The sequence below is a fragment of the Xiphophorus maculatus genome, chromosome 3 (genome assembly GCF_002775205.1).
Source record: "Xiphophorus maculatus strain JP 163 A chromosome 3, X_maculatus-5.0-male, whole genome shotgun sequence".
NCBI lineage: Eukaryota > Metazoa > Chordata > Actinopteri > Cyprinodontiformes > Poeciliidae > Xiphophorus > Xiphophorus maculatus.
This window is the reverse complement of record NC_036445.1, coordinates 31,657,495-31,669,025: the sequence shown is the minus strand read 5'-3', so window position 1 is coordinate 31,669,025 and position 11,531 is coordinate 31,657,495. Positions and strand designations below refer to the sequence as shown.

Here is an 11,531-nt window from a genome sequence, read left to right as displayed (position 1 = left end):
GCGAACTAACAGAAATGCATTAAACAAAACTAAAATTCTCTGACATACAAAGCAATTAAAATAAAACCTAAACAGAAATAATCTGCCCTACAATTACAATTTTCCACCATAACATAGAAATGTGCTAAATACATTAATTTAACATCCAAATAAAATCTGAAACAACCCACATACCTGTTCAAAACAAGAACATTTTAATCACAGCAGCTCCTGGGCTCCGGATTCTCCACAAACACCCTAATCAACCAAAAGGAAAAAAATAAAAAAATAACCACGTTGATACGGAAAACTTGATGGGTGTCACCAATGTGGGAGACAAATGCCCATCATAGTGCTGCGCTAAACATGAATATATATATGTGAGTTTACAACGTTTTTAGAACGTTTTCAGTATTTTAATACTCGAATGAAAGACAACTCTGTACACTTACCTCTCCCCAGCGCAGCTTGGCGCGAACTGAGGAGGGCAGCGGGAACACACAGGATGTAGCGCACAAACAGGAAGTAAGAAAATAAAAGCTTCCCCACCAAAACAAAATACAATTAAAAACAAAGGAAAACCAATATTCATAGATGAGGATGGCCTTTTACACACTAGGGGCCAAAAATGAAAGCAAGATAAAACAGAAATAATATATTACAGACATGTCAATTCAAAGAAAATTAGTTTTGAGAAGGTTCATAAAGAAAAATAAAATAAATAGATAAAATTAATTCTGCTACATAATTACATTACATGCTACAAATGTATACCATCTGCATGTTATTGTTTACATAAAGAAATTTCTCGCATGCGGACAACGCTGGAGGGCAAAAAGACAATTCATGCCATCCATAGCCGAGCTGCCGCGCGGTAGAATAACTCCGTTAACTCAATGAAACTTGGACACGTAGGTATTATTAATTTCGTGCTATGCTCCACGGCAAAGGGAAAAACCGTTGAAGTACATTTCACTATTTCCTTAATTCAACGAGGATTAAGGAAATAATTTAACATCATATTCATATATTTAACTTGTCTCTACCTTTTAACACACTTAACAACAGATGAGTCAAACAGCAGCAGCTCTAGCTATGATACCACTTATAACCTTTAACCCCTGTCTCAGTAAAAAAGGTGAACAACACTGTGTTCAATGACAAGCTGGTTAGCATCATTCCAGGGAGTCTATGTGGATTTTTCCTGTCTCTCTACTTTATTTATTTTTTTTTTTACAATTACACAACAAAAATTATTTATTACTCATAAATTCAAATATTTTTTATAAAATCTTCCATTAGCACACTTAGCAATGAGTGAATGCGGACAGAGCTAAGACCTGGTTCTGATTGGTTGTTTTTGGTCAGAATAGTGCATTTTTTAGACAGCTGTAGCAGCTCAGGGAATAGGTGGAGGACATAGATTTTTTCACAAATTATCTGTTTCATAGCAAACTGTCAGAACATGATGACAACTTTAATAAAAAATTATTTCTCCATATTTGTTATTTGTTGGAATAACAGCAGAATAACAGAATGCAGCTTGAACAAAATGCAACAACATAGCGTTCTTTGAGAAGTCTGGATTGCTCCATGTATATTTTGCACATTGCCTGTTACTCTTGCTGGAGGGGAGAGACATTTCAATAAGCTAAAACTAATAATTAAAAAAGTTTAAGCAACTTATTTGCATGCAGTATGTGGACAGTTATTCACTAGTGAATATTGAGCTAGTATCAGTATTGGACCAAAGAAAGCAACAGTTGCAAGCTTTTAAAATTGTGATGTTTGATGGGTCAGATAGACTCAAGAAATTGTAGCAGCATCTGCAAAGAGGGGGCCCAATTTAACTTTTTGTCATGGGGCCCAAGATTTCTGGCAGCGCCCCTGGTCTTGACAGTAGTGATGGGTTCAGAGTGGCAGCTCTTTTAGCTTAGCTTCCAAAGAAGAACCAGGTCTGTCAGCTCCCAAACGGCTCTTAATTTATTATAATAATATTCCTTTATTTAATCAGGTAAACCCCGATCTAGATCTCATTTTCAAGAGGGACCTGAAATAAACTTCACTCCCCGTCGGGGAATCGAACCCCGGTTTCCCGCATGACAGGCGGGGATACTCACCACTGTACTAACGAGGAGATATAAATTATTGTTTTGATTGTTTTATGAGGAGTCTTACACATGGCTAATTTGATTTGTTTTGTTATGAAAACAGGTACAGTTTACTGTTGTGCAAAATTTTTATTAAATCTTTTTTATCTAACACAAAAACAAATGAAAAAATTGCTGCAAACAAATCTATCGAACAGAACTGTAATAATACTTTATTACCATAAAGTATCATTACTTTATGGTATAAAGTCTATAAATAATGCTGTACCTCTGTGTACAGGTGTCAGTCATACTTATAGGATTCCTCTTCACTGCTGTCTACTGAGGGGAAGGACAGATTCTATACTGTCCTACTCTCTGTCTTCACATGATGGTATGATCCCACATCCTTACATGTGATTGGCCGTCATGCTACCAATCAAAACAAAGTTCTGTCATGAAGTAGGCAGAGCCACTGAAAGTGCTGAGCAGGAAAAGAACAAAATGTGGGCAGCCAGCTCTTTTGCTTAAATTACCCATCAGTACTGGACAGCAACCTGCTGAAAACCAGTTCAGTGGTTGATTTAGCTAAAAAAGAAAAAAATGGGCATATTTGTGATAGAAAACAACTCTGGACAGTATTAGTGCAGATGTGAAGCATAAAAATGGCAGACCTTTCAAGCTAGCTGGAAAGGAAAATACTCATGGATAGACTATGACCAATTGGAAGACACAAGTGCACCATCACACAGCTTTCAAAAATCAGAAGAACTGTACCAACAACAGAACGTTCAGGTTATGGATGGATCCCTGGATTGCACATTTAGTCCTGCATTAATATACAGTACAGACCAAAAGTTTGGACACAACTGTGTGTCCAAACTTTCGGTCTGTACTGTACATACAAGATGTTGAGAACTGCGTCACCAGTAAAGGTAACTGGAAGATCATTATAGATTTTAACTGGGATGATTTGGATGAAACCAGACTCACTGCATCGTGATATGTGAATGGACATAGCAAAGCAGAGAGGAGATTTGTTTAGCTACTTTTGAGGATGTAGTGAGATTCTGGAGGAATTAAGATGATTGGGGTTTTTCATTACGAATGCGCTGCGGTCATGGTTGTGGATGGAAAACATGGTTAAACATTGTCAGTGGAGAGCATGCACTTAAGACACGTGTTGTGACTTTCTTATACTTATATGCTAAGTATATTTTGCATGATAAGTAAAACCCTAATCTGACCATTTACTCCGGTGGGATAAAATCCTGCTTTGAATATACAAATCATGTCAGATTTTTAATTTTCAGTAAGTCTTCCCTGTTGTATTGCTTGGATGCTTCAACTGTCCTACTACAAGATAAAAACAGGCAGTCTGGCAGAAGCTCATCAGAGTTAGCTTTAGCTGTGTCCCATTTCAGGAGCCGTTTCTTTTCAAAGACAGTCTAGCATCCTTCTGAGGAGAGCAAGCTATTTGACTCAAAATTCCCCTGTCATGTCCCGCCCTGAGCCCTGCAGGAGATGTGCTGTTCATTCACACTGAGCTGCACAGCCTGCTACAGTTAGGTGCTGAAGGAAAGTGAAAGAGGCATCTGGGTGTTTAGGTAGACCATCATGTGCATAATAAATGGCACAGTATATATTATTAAGACATGAATTAATATTTTTTTTTAAGTTACTTATGCTTATGTATTATTCCCTCTTTGGTGTGTTTTTTTTCTGTTTCTCTTAAGTAGTTTAGATCAACAGCTAAATGTCCACTGACCACTGGAGACAGGCACCAGACTCCCTATGGCCATGCAGGGATGACCTGCATGGATCCCATATAAATGAAACACCGAATAGTGTTTCATCAGTGATCCAGTGGATCCAAACAGTGGATGAAACAAAGTGTTATGTTTAGACATATATAACTTGAATAAATACAGAAAATTCATGTTCAAATTATGATTTTATGTACTAGGGAAAAAAGCAAAACAAAACAATATGGGTCCACGCAAACAAAGTTATTGTTTCCTTTTAGTGAAGGAGTTCGTTTTGAATCAATAATGTACATTTTAAAACACAGTTTGGGGACCACAGTAACTTATTCATTATTTTTGTCTCTGTTTGGAAATGTGAAGAACCAGTATATGGAGGTAGCATTTCTATTGCTCATTTACTATTTTAACTGTAGGACACCTGTAGTCTGATATCAGCTCCTAGGATTTCTGTAGGAATCCCGATAATCCTGCAGTGTGTGTCACCAGACCAAGGTGACCTCCAGATTGTTTGGTGTGTGTAGTCCAGCAGCTTAGGCTGCTGCATTTGAGCTGTTTATGAATAAAATATCAGGATTCTTTCTTCATATTATTATCAGAGTCTACCCTTCTCAAAATTCAAGGATGTGTTCACCTGAGACTGCAAACATTATGGACCACCCAGCATACATCAGAATCACACAGAAATGAAGCAGAAGGTGTAGAGGATATGTTGTGACTTAGGTTGGAAAGGACTTGAAGCAGAGTAAAACTATGGAACAATCGGAGTATATCCAAGTGGGGATCTTAACCTACTGCAATAGAACTGTCTGTACACATTTCTTGACCTAAAGAGTATTTGAATACTAGAATGAATTACTTTAACTCTTAAGAAATTGATTATTTAACTTGAGTGATATTATTTAATTAAATCTTTACAATACAAATATTGCCCAAAGAGTGAAATTATGGCCACAAACTTTTGAATGGCATTTAATGATGGCATGAATTAATAAATTAATAACAAGGTCTGCAGTATAGACAACAAATATATATTTTTAATAACCATTTTTGTCTCTTAATGTGGTAAGTTGCTCCTCTGTCTTTAACTATTCAAAGTGGTGATGTCATGTCATTCTTAGCAGACAAAGAGGGGACCTTGAGCTGCATTATAAAGCAAAGGTCCCCACTTGGTTTGCATAGAACGACAGGGGTCCGCTGTTGGCTGGTGCAAAATGAGACAAGTCCCCACTGAGATAGGATGGAGCGACAATCACACTCCAGAAGAAATTCGATGAATTAATATTTTTAAGACAAAAAAATATGAAAGCTGAATCAAAACAACTTAAGGTGTTGAACTATTTCAGTTGATTTAAACTACAGATCCCACAGATTGTCTGAAATGTTTTCTCAGCAAGAGGATTTAATATGGGACATTTGGGAGGATTTATAATAGGACATTTAGGAGGATTTAATATGGGATATTTGGGTGGAGTTTCTACAGGGACATGGGAGAAGATTTAATATGGCACATTTTGGAGAATTTAATATGGGACATTTAGGTGGAGTGACTACAGGGACATGGTAGAGGATTTATTATGGGATATTTGGGAGAACTTCATATGGGACATTTGGGTGGAATTAATAATGGGGCATCTGGGAGGATTTAATATAGGACGTTTGGGAGGATTTAATATGGGACATTTGAATGGAGTGACTACATGGACATGGGAGAGGATTTGATATGGGACATTTGGGAGGATTTAATATGGGACATTTGGGTGGAGTTTCTACAGGGACATGGGAGAGGATTTAACATGGGACCTTTGGTAGGATTTATAATGGGAAACATGGGAGGATTTAACATGGGCCATTTTTGGAGGATTTATAATGGGACATTTGGGAGGATTTAATTTGTTTTTTCCCCCCGAAGATTTAACATGGGGCACTTGTGAGGATTTAATATGGGACATTTAGGATTTAATATCGGAAATTTGGGACAATTTATAATGGGACATTTAGGAGGATTTAATATTGGACATTTGTGAGGATTTAATATGGGATCTTTGGGAGGTTTTATAATGGGACATTTAGGAGGATTTAATATGGGACATTTGGGAGGATTTATAATGGAATATTTGGGAGAATTCATTACGAGACATTTGGGAGGATTTAACATGGGACATTTGGAGGTTTTAATATGGGACATTTGGGAGAATTTAACGTGGGACATTTGGGATGATTTAACGTGAGACATTTGGGAGGATTTATAATGGGAAATATGGGAGGATTTAAAATGGGCCATTTTTGGAGGATTTATAATGGGACATTTGTGAGGATTTAATATTTGACATTTAGGATTTAATATCAGACATTGGGGAGGTTTTATAATGGGACATTTAGGAGGATTTAATATGGGACTTTTGGGAGGATTTATAATGGGACAATTGGAATGATTTAATATGGAACATTTGAGAGGATTTAACATGGGATGTTTCAGAGGACTTATAATGGGACATTTGGGAGGATTTATAATGGGACAATTGGAATGATTTAATATGGAACATTTGAGAGGATTTAACATGGGATGTTTCAGAGGACTTATAATGGGACATTTGGGAGGATTTATAATGGGACAATTGGAATGATTTAATATGGAACATTTGAGAGGATTTAACATGGGATGTTTCAGAGGACTTATAATGGGACATTTGGGAGGATTTATAATGGGACAATTGGAATGATTTAATATGGAACATTTGAGAGGATTTAACATGGGATGTTTCAGAGGACTTATAATGGGACATTTGGGAGGATTTAACATGGGACATTTAGGAGGATGTAACATGGGACCTTTGGAAGGATTTAAAATGCGACATTTGGGAGGATTTATATGGGACATTTGGGAGAATTTATAATGGGGCATTTATGAAGATTTAATATTGAACATTTGGATGTGAATAGATAAGAGAGATAAGGAAAAGATATAGAATAATTTTATCCATAACACTGGTATATAATGCCACATGTTCCCACTGAGTTAGCCTAAAAATGACACACAAACTCAAAAATTGCTCAAAAAATAAGTACGGTAGGCTTAATGGTGCTGTGCTGCACCATTTTCCCTTCAGTACAACACCCAGATCCATTTACCAGTTCCAAAACCTGACCAAAACTACTCTGAGTCATTACCTTCAGAAATAATTAGATTTGGTTAGATATAAAGCAGGTTTAATGCCAAAAATTATCAAATGTTACAAGAGGAATGGTTTTCATGAAGGAGAAAACAACAGAAGGCATGGCTTCTTTCACTTGAATCATTTCCATCTGGTAGCTGAAAGATTCTTCAGCTCATGCTGAGACCTCTTCCAGCTCCGGGTGTGTCTTGGTGGTGGGGGAAGGGACTGGGCGAAAGCCTTTGTTAGCTCTGATTGTCCAGACCTGAATAAAAACTGTTTTTTCCACTCAGAATTCAGTCCTGTGTGGCATTTGGCATTTATACTAATTCTAAAATCTATGGCAATGTCTGCTATAGATCGCTGGCCCTGTTTGATTTTCATTAACTCGTGTGAGTTAAATGATTTATCAGAGTCGTGACTAAATATCTGTCGAAACTCTTTCAGGAATACATCAAACGAGCAGTTATAACTGGCTGGTGACGGAAATCGGGCCTGGGCCCAAGCTAAAGCCTGCCTGGACAACAAGGACAAAACATAAGCAATCTTGGCGCTGTCATGAGCAAAACTCTGAGATGAATGATTGAATATAATAGAGCATCGCAACAAAAAACCCTGACACTTGCTCAGATCACCGGTGAATCTTTCTGGGGTTGGAGGATGGATCTGGGAAAACGTGGATTGGACTGGCCGGTCCGGGGGGTCTTGAACAGACGCAGGATCTGGAGAAGGAGTTGGAGGAACAGAGCTTTTAAGAAAATTAGCAATTTCTATTAGCTGTCAGTTGGTCTCGGCTTGTCGTGTGCTAAATTCTCTTAAAGCGGTTTTGTGTGACTGTAGTAGGGCGTGTTGTTCAGTTAGCGTTCTCCTGATTGCATCTGCTGGGCTTATTTGCTGGCCTGAGTGTTCTGTCATGTTGGGTTCAATATTTCTAGCCCACATGCAGAACACAGGAGAGACGTACAGTATATTGAGAACACAAATTAGGGAAATAGTGAAGTGACGGGTCTAGTCCAGGGAAGAAACAGGCTCACAAAATGCTCGGTTCACTGTCAGAGGCAGAATGGCGAGATGGCGAGTTCAATGCCGTCAGAGACGAGAGTAACAACTGATAATTGGAGCGATCTTACTTGTTAGATGGAGGTTCGGAGTTTGGAAGGGTTTGCTGAAGGGTCCGGGGTCTTGGCCACCTTGTGGGTCCAGATGGTCCAGTGCTTGACCACAGAAATCCAGAAGGCAATGAGGAAGTGAAACAGAGGGTGGACAGGTAGGCTCAGATGCAGCGGGGACAGACGAATGGCACGACTGCCAACCAGGAAATCCAGGAGGGCCTTGTGATCAGACGGAGGAGGTAGGTATGGAACTCGGGCGACCAGTGAGTAAGTTCCACGGTGTCAACGACAGTGTTGTATAGTAACGAAGTAAAAATACTTCACTGCTTTACTTAAGTATATTTTGGAGTACTTCATACTTTCCTCGACTATGAAAATTTTTGATGACTTTCACTTTTACTTCACTATATTTCCGAACTTAATTGCGTACTTTTACTCCGATACATTTTCAATGTGTGGTTTAGTTACTCGTTACAAAAAAGCGAGAGAGAGAAACAAAGTGTTTTGACCCCACCTACTGATTAGCAAGTAGCAAGTAGGCTACCGAACAAAGTCCGTAGCCTACTTGCCTGGGCTTGTTCATCACCACCAATAGGATACACCTGTTTCGCTTCTCCCATTAAACACAAAGCAAGTCTCGCAATCAGCAGCAGCCACATGGAGGAGGAGACGGAGACCACAACGAGTGCAACTACATCGGACACGGCTCCAGGGGAACCACCAGCTGGTGATGAGAGCCCATGGCCTTATTTAAACACAATACATTCTTTCGTGGGTGTTAAAGATTCGTCGTACCGCATACAGTTTATGTTATTCCTGCCCGAAGATGTGGAAATTCTATCTTACAAAAACTCCCCGTCCAACTTGAAGAAACACATCGAGGTAACGTCTTATGAAATGGTTATAATCCTCCTGTTTCAGTAACTATAGTTTGGTCACTAGACACTACTGTATTGTGAAATCTTGACCATAAATGAACTTTGTTTGGCATTGTTTCAGTTCCACACGTGGTGTTTTTAGCTTAGGCTTAATGTTGACTGTAGCAGGCTACCTAGACTCCTCTGTTCAAGGGGGGACAGAAGCCATAGCGACAGCAATTTAGACTAAATTTAACGAATATAGGAAAGGCATGCAAGTTCAAAACCAGGTTTACAGATGCCAGTAAGCTGCATTTCCCTCCCAATTCTTTTTTTCTTTTGCATAATGACCAGTTGTGTGCACCACCTACTGACTGTAGCATTGACTGATTCACTGATTTGTGAAGTAGAGTAATCGTAACAGCTCTTTTTCTTCATGTTGGCCGCATTTTCTGTACTATTTATTTTTCTCATTTTCAGCACTGACCTTACTTGAAGGGAAAATGTAAGGCTTACAAAAACTTTGTATTTTCTGTCCTGGAGGGTATACTAAGAAGCTGGTTCAGTTGTAAAGCAGGTTAAGTTAACCTTGTGCTATAGGTAAAGCACATAATTTTCTTAACTAAATGATGCCTGCAGGTATATCTATTAGCAGGTTTAATTTTGCCTGCACTTGGTTGGGTACATTATTTTAAGTGTATTTGACAAGTTTACCAAAATATAAAAAATGTCATTCAAACTGCATTTGCCTTGTTTTACTTTTTACTTGTACTTTTCATTACATTACTTGAGTACATCCATTTTTACAGTAATTTCCATACTTAAGTACAAGAAGTTTCAGATACTTTAAGACTTTAACTCAAGTAACATTTCAGTCAGTGACTTGGACTTTTACCAAAGTCATATTTTGGAGAGGTACTTATACTTTTACTTGACTCTGAGATTTCAGTACTTTATACAACACTGGTCAACGAGGAGATCTTTGTCAGGAAAACCAGGTTTAATCCACACTAGGAGGATCCAGGGAGTCTCGAGGGGTCACCTGAAGACAGAGGAAAGCAACAAGGAAATGAATAGGCGATCAGAACAACTAGGAACGCAGAGACAAGCTCTAGGAGGCTCAGAGGTACCGTTACTGGTTAACACTCAGGCATCGAAGTGCTGGCAGTCCACTCCTCTTGTACAGGCTGCCTGATGAGCTGATGAAACTCAGGTGTGCAAGATGACGGCACCAAACTCCGAAGAGAGATGAGTCTGGCACTATCTGGTGGCTGAATGGTGATTAGCAGCAAAAAGGAACCCACAAAGAAAACCGAAGAACCCCGGAACACAACAAGAATAACTGTTTTCCAGCATTGTAAACTAAAAAATGCAATGTATTCCTTTAAATGTAGACAGAGGACAAATGTAATATTGTTATGTTAAGATCTTTATCTTAACATAAAAATTGATTAATGAAAACACAGAAGAAGAAAACAATTTACTTCTGACCTTTTTACATTACATTTTATTCTTATTTCTTTTTCCAAGTACTGCCTTTAAATTCCACTTTAAATTAAACTCTTATATGTTGCTACAAAAAATACCAAAGTGTGTTTCTAGATCCTGGATTGATCTCAAAGTAGCCTGTTTTTCAGCCACTCTATAGTGTGAAAGGCTTCTTTAGGCCCCTTTGTATTAAGTGCAGTGTGTGAAAAAGCACTGTGTGTGAATGGGCCGTTAAAATTCCTGGCCCAACCTGCTGTGGCGCTGTTGAGCATCTACTCGACACACTCACACACACTTATGTCCCCTCTTAGCAAAAGTTCAAAAAAAATTTCCAGATGGTTTTAACAAACACACACACACACACGCACACGCACACACACACACACACACACACACACACAGGATGATGGCACAGTACAACAGGAAAGACAAGGATCCGATGGGGAAACACAAACACAGGTGAGTATAAATACATCAGGGGAACGAGACACAGCTGGGAACAATGAAAGTCAAAACACACAGACATGGGGACTAAATTTTCCGAAATCACACATACTACTATTACTATTACTATTACTTCGGCAACGTAAAGCAGGTAAACTTATCTATGGTTTTTATTTATTATTTTAAGACCTAATGCTACTAATCAATATATGAAAGAGTGAAAAAGAATGTAAAGTTTTGCAGAAAGGAGCACTGGACAAATATCTGTACACCAGAACCAGACAGCAGCTGGTGTCTGTCCAGCTGCTGGCACATAGCTGCAGGTATGGTAACAAGCATTTGTTTTAGAATTACAGTTTCCTTTTGGTTCCATTTCAACTAGGAGCTGTTACCAAAAAACTTGAAGAAGCAAGACAGCATTTGTGCAGGTCTGGGTTTATTTTGAGCACACATTGAGTTCACACATTTAATTACCTGAAAGATAAATCCGTAGCTGAAAGATTTCCATTTGTAATCCGTGTAAACTATCCTGATGACACACACATGTCTCCGGAGCTGGTCAGAGAAGAAAAGTACCGCTGAAGGGAGAAGAAAAAAAATGGCAGACTACATAGAATGAGCATGTTAGAGCAGAATTAGAGAA

General features: G+C 38.6%; 1 non-coding gene across 1 annotated transcript; it reads right to left on the bottom strand.

Annotated features, from left to right (window-relative positions):
* Positions 1 to 2,044: 2,044 nt before the first annotated feature.
* trnad-guc lies at positions 2,045 to 2,116 on the bottom strand. Its single transcript has one exon. It is a non-coding gene; the product is annotated as a tRNA-Asp (tRNA).
* Positions 2,117 to 11,531: the final 9,415 nt, after the last annotated feature.